Below are 5,505 nucleotides of genomic sequence, written 5' to 3'. Positions count from 1 at the left end.
AAATGATTTCATCCAGAATAGAAGACGAACAAGGTTAATAAACCGAAATGGAACTAGTACTTCTTACTTTTCTGCAATTGAGGTTTCTTTGACAAGAAAACAAGACCGGGCTATTATCCAAATAGTGGAACGAATAAAAAATAAACACATGTAATCAGTTAATATACCTGGTATTATATCAGTCCGATGGGGATTTTCATTCAATGGTTTTGGTAATGGAGATTTGTCTTTCTTTTTCTTTTTTCCTTTCGGTTTCTGCTGCTTGTCTGCTTCTAAATTATATCAAGGTAGAAAACAATCAGAACAAGTATCTATTTCAAAGAAAAATAAAACTCAGAAACTGATATCGATCTAAAAGAAAACTATAACTTAGTAACAGATATCGACTTCAAAGAGAACTAAAACTTGGTAAAAAGTATCAACTTCAACAAAAATTATAACTCAGAAACTCAGTCATGCAGTCACAGATATTGAATTCAAAAAGAAAACCAAAAACTGAGCAAAGCATATCAACTTCAAATCAAAGTTAAAAAAATTTCAAAGAAAATAAAATCAATATAACAGATATCGGCTTTAAAACAACTACCGGTAAAACTAAGTAACAAATATCAACTTCAATGAAAACTTAAACTCAATATAAGACACTAATGTGTAACATCAACGAAAAACTTATAAATTCACACTAAACATATACATAGCAGGTTGGCATGTCTAATTCTATTATGGACATTTTTCTAAGCAAAGATGACATAATATGGTCCGAAAACATAATGCAACGCAAAGCGCATTTTATTTTATGAACAAGGTACTATCATATTTTGTATGTACTAAGAATAGTTTTTTTTTGAAATCTATTTTAAAAAAACACATAAAGGTGAATTAAAGACAAGTAATAAATAAGTACATGTTAATTATTCAAAATATTCGGTGTATCATCGATATTTTTCATCTGATATCTAATTCATCGTCAATATGGCTTTGGCACCAAAATTCAATGACAGCTTTAATTAATTTAATCATCTATACCTTGCTGAAATTGTGCTTAATCGTGTAAGTAATTTCTCGGCACAGTTCCATATCGTTCAATTGCTAGCGACACCCCTGATCTTCATTGTCACTCGAGTACAGACTATAACCTGCATCTGGTCTTGGTGGCGGCTTCAATGACTTTTTCACCTCACTCTTTGTCCTAAAAATAGAACATTTCATTTGTATTAAAAATAAATCACACTGGCCTGCAGGAATTTTTCACCTTCAAAGGACAAGTATATCTGAAAATAGAAAAGTTATAATTCTATAAAAAATGAAAACAGATGTGATAAACTGGTGTTAAGAAACTTTCAAGTCAAACTTTTGCCCATAAATAAATAAATTGCAGTAAATTTTACAACAAAACAAGTTCGATGTCTTGTGGTTGGAATTACCATAGCAACAAACCTGTCACATAGGTAAAATTAATTTTTGTTGTGTTATTTTTTTCCAGAAAATCTCGAAAGACACTGAACTTGTAAATCACCTCATTTCAACACATTAATTGTTTTTTCCTAAATCGCAAATATCATCAGCATGAAATGGGAAATCTAATTATAAACACAGAGTTACAAAGATGCTATATGGAGATCAAGTAATGAGGTGGAAAGGATAGTCGTTAACCAGCTAATATCATACAGAAAAGGATAGTCTTTAATTTTCCATTTCTTGGGTAATTACACATGAAGATTTTCATTTTAAAAGCAGCACAAAGAAATTTTCATATCATATTATTTATAACATTAGACACAATAATGGCCCTGCAGTTTCACTTTTTCACTAGATGATAATGACAGGTCACAAGTTCAATTTTTTCTCCTGCACCTTTTGCACAATTTTTTTTGTTCACTTTTTTCTTTTTATTTTGGTTGGGTTTAAAGCCGCAAAAACTTAATATCTAAGTACATTTTGCTCAAGGTTAAATTTTCTTAAAATTTTCTTTGCTCATCTGAAGGCATAGTTACAGCTTTAGTAATGTTCACAACTTCCCATCTGATGGTGCTTTACACATAGCAAACTAAGGTTATCTCACCATTTAATTAATTATGTCTTGCTTTACTACATTGTTTCAACAATATCAATAGTCAGCTTATAGCGCACAAAATAATAGGAAGAAATAATAGTGAAGTTTTGAAAATATTATACTTTTCTTCATATATAACACGGTCACCAGTTCAGAAAGAAACAGGTTTATGTCCCAACAACCATTTTCATTGCTTCAAACAACAAAAAAGTTATTAAGTCCCTTTAAGACTTTGCTTTCTCAACAATAGCGCATTTAAGTGTACATGTCAGTACATTTTTAAATAAACTTTTAAGAGTTTTATACTTACAATTTCTTGCAAAATATTGCATTAATTGTTACTAATTATGCCTATGATACAAGTTTAATGCAATGTGAATAGTAGTTCATTGTGAGGCTATATACAATTTTATACATGTAGGTAGACAAGTTTGTTTGTATCATCCCCAACCCCACCCTTTCACCAGATAAGATGAAAAAAGCCTTCATTTAATTCATATAATAGGTTCTAGATAACCTCTATTCCAGTTTAGAAAGAGTCAATTTTCAAATAAGTTTTGAACTGAAAAAGATACAATAAGTAATAAGTTGTTAAATTTTGCTTACTTTATATAAATAGGTATTATTATTATGTACAATGTATTACACAAAATTAATTTGTACAAGTTAAAAGTAAATTTCAGGCCATTTTCTCATTGAAAAGGGGTATCACAATATAACAATACATAAAGTTTAAGAGTTTTGAAATTACTAAACTGTTATTCAACTTGAATCTGAAAAAAAACTTTGAATCTAAAAATAAACCATCTTACTTTTTTCCCTGTGGAGCTTTGACACCAGTCTTTACACTAACTGTTTTTGGTTTATTGAGCGTCTGAAAAAAAAATACAACAATGTATATATAATTTTAATTTTTTTATGGTCTTGTGCCCTTTAGGCACTAATGAGTCCTTGTCTGAAATGTAATGGAAATCAGGAAATCATTCTTGTGTAAATTAAAATTTTGTTTTAAAAATGATTTATGATAATTTGGATAATTTATGATCTTTGTAAAATGTATCCAATTAAAAAATGTAAAACACTCTCAATTTATTTCCAGGAACTAACCAGAAATTGATGTAAATGTTCAAGCAGAAATATGGACTGATTACAGCCTCTGTAGAAACCAAGCTATGACCCTCAAGTTCAAAGCCCACTACTTAATCCTTAAAAGGTGCATGCCTCCAGAAAAGTCGGAAGTATTTCATGAAATTTACTTTTGAGAAAAATGTGCTAAAATTTTAAGAAAAGTAAAATGTTTTAAGATTCAAGTAATGATTTACATGTTATATGCGATCAAGGACTGATTTTGCTGTATTTATCACCATATTTCTACTGTGTTACTAATGCAGTCAGGGCTAATTTAGCTTATTTTTACCCCTTTTTTTAAAATTAATGTGGATTGCAAGAGCCATTTGCAATTTGTAAATAATTTATTTAATCATTTTCTTAGTTCACTTCACAATATTTTTAATATATTTTTAAATTTTTCATGAAAATTGGCACGAATCTGGAGGCATGCTGCTTTAAGCTTCCTCTTAAATTCTTTCCTTAGATTTAAAAACTTTTAACTGATATCAAGTTATATCAACCTCTAGCCATTGTTGGTTACCAACAGTATATATTTCGTACATACTACACTATCTAGATGATGTAGCCTGCTCAGACAGAAAGTGATAACCCAGGGCTGTCAAATTATGAAAGTGAAAAACAGGATGAAAATCCCCCTTCTACAGGTACAGGTACTATTCTCCCAAAAAAACGCAGAGAGACAGCCCTGCAAGTATTTCTCATAAGTGTAGAGCTGTGACATACAGTCTGACTGTGACTGGCTGACTTACTAATTAATGTTCACCTTGATATCCCCAAATTAGTAATGGACAGTTCCAATAAATGGAATCTGGAAGTCCATTTAAAAAAATCGGCAGATTTAGGGTTAAGTCAGAATGGAAAAAGTCCTACCCACACCTGGCATATAGAGAATTAGACATTATAATTACATTGTATATTGCCTACCTTAGCTTTGGTACCAGCTGGTACTTGTTTTTTCGGAGCTGGTTTTGCAAACATCTTTTCTTTGGAATCATTAACTGAAATAAATGATTAAGATAAATGCATTATAAATTATTTCTGTAATTAAAATTGAAAGATGATTTGGGACTTAAAATAAGTGTTGAATAACGAAATAATGCTCCAGGAATAAGAAATTACTGTCAAGAGATTGCAATTCATGAGGAAGAAAAAAAATTAAAATTATCTTTATATCGAGATGACAATATATATGTTGATGAAATTGTATGATAAGATTACCAATGCACATTCATATTTATGCAAGATTAAAAAAAAAAACTACATAGAACCAAGTTTGTGTTAGTATAAACTTTGAGACATTTGAGTGTGATTTTTTAAAATTTTGTACAGCTTTTCTTGACTTGGATATTAAATGAAGAAATGAATAAACAATGAATCATCTACCATGTGTCAAAACCAGCAGAAGTTAAGCTTATCAATACCTTGAAGTAAAACTTTGTGAAATCGGCTTCAAAACAAGAAATGTTAATCTTTAAAACAATAACAGAAATTGAAATCATGTCTAAACTTGCAAATAATTTACTGTATACATCCTGATTGCTATATTTTTCCGACAATTTGAAAGATTTTCTTCTATGCCATTACCTTAACTTTAACCTGTGCGCCAACAATTTCTAAGAATTGGCAAAGGAAGCAAATATTACACACAATATATCTCTATCAACCAGTTAAATTTGGAACCATTTTTCAATAAAATTCAACTTCCGGTAATGTTTATTTACGTTTCCGGTTTCTGTTTAAAAATTCCAGTAAAGGGGAGATCACCACTGCAGAAAACAGATAGAACAACACTAAATTATTTCCTTACCTCTGTCAAGTAAGCTGTAAGAAACTTAACGTTGGCATAAAACAAAGAAACATTAGCTTCACGTATACTGTAACGTACATCACAAATAAAAACTGCGGTGATTAAAAGTTGATCGAATTAAGTTATGACTAACCCTACCCGTAATGTGCACTATATAAGTAAATGAACAAATTTGACAACTTAGGTCGGTTCTAAAATTTAATGGTCACTTGTACATTGTATGCAAAATTTCAACAAAATTTACTGTACAGTTTTCGGGTTATTGACTCTTCTGAACTATTGCCTGGATATTGAAAGGGCTCTTTTTCAGAAATAAGGAAACACTAAATGATCTATGATATTACTCTATGTTCCTACTGAATATTGTTAAGATACAAATAAAAACATTCAGCCACAGGCACTAGACACAATTAATTTACCTCTATATGCTCATAATACTATGTATTAGAATTTGACCATCCTCCAATTTAGAGAGACTCGTTTAAAAATGAGTATCTGTTTTCAACGTATCAAA

The 5,505-nt window shown here is 30.2% G+C and overlaps 1 long non-coding RNA gene across 1 annotated transcript; it reads right to left on the bottom strand.

Moving 5' to 3' along the window:
* Positions 1-1,097: 1,097 nt before the first annotated feature.
* On the bottom strand, positions 1,098-4,901 carry LOC132741699 (uncharacterized). The gene is made up of 4 exons (XR_009627317.1): positions 4,769-4,901; positions 4,109-4,182; positions 2,866-2,927; positions 1,098-1,189 (listed from the first exon to the last, which is right to left on the bottom strand). It is a non-coding gene; the product is annotated as an uncharacterized LOC132741699 (long non-coding RNA).
* Between the last annotated feature and the right edge of the window lie 604 nt (positions 4,902-5,505).

Source organism: Ruditapes philippinarum, unplaced genomic scaffold, assembly GCF_026571515.1.
Source record: "Ruditapes philippinarum isolate M1 unplaced genomic scaffold, ASM2657151v2 ctg737_1_1_1_1, whole genome shotgun sequence".
Taxonomy (NCBI): Eukaryota; Metazoa; Mollusca; class Bivalvia; order Venerida; family Veneridae; genus Ruditapes; species Ruditapes philippinarum.
Note: the sequence above shows the minus strand (reverse complement) of the source record. Positions and strands in the feature narration are given on the sequence as shown.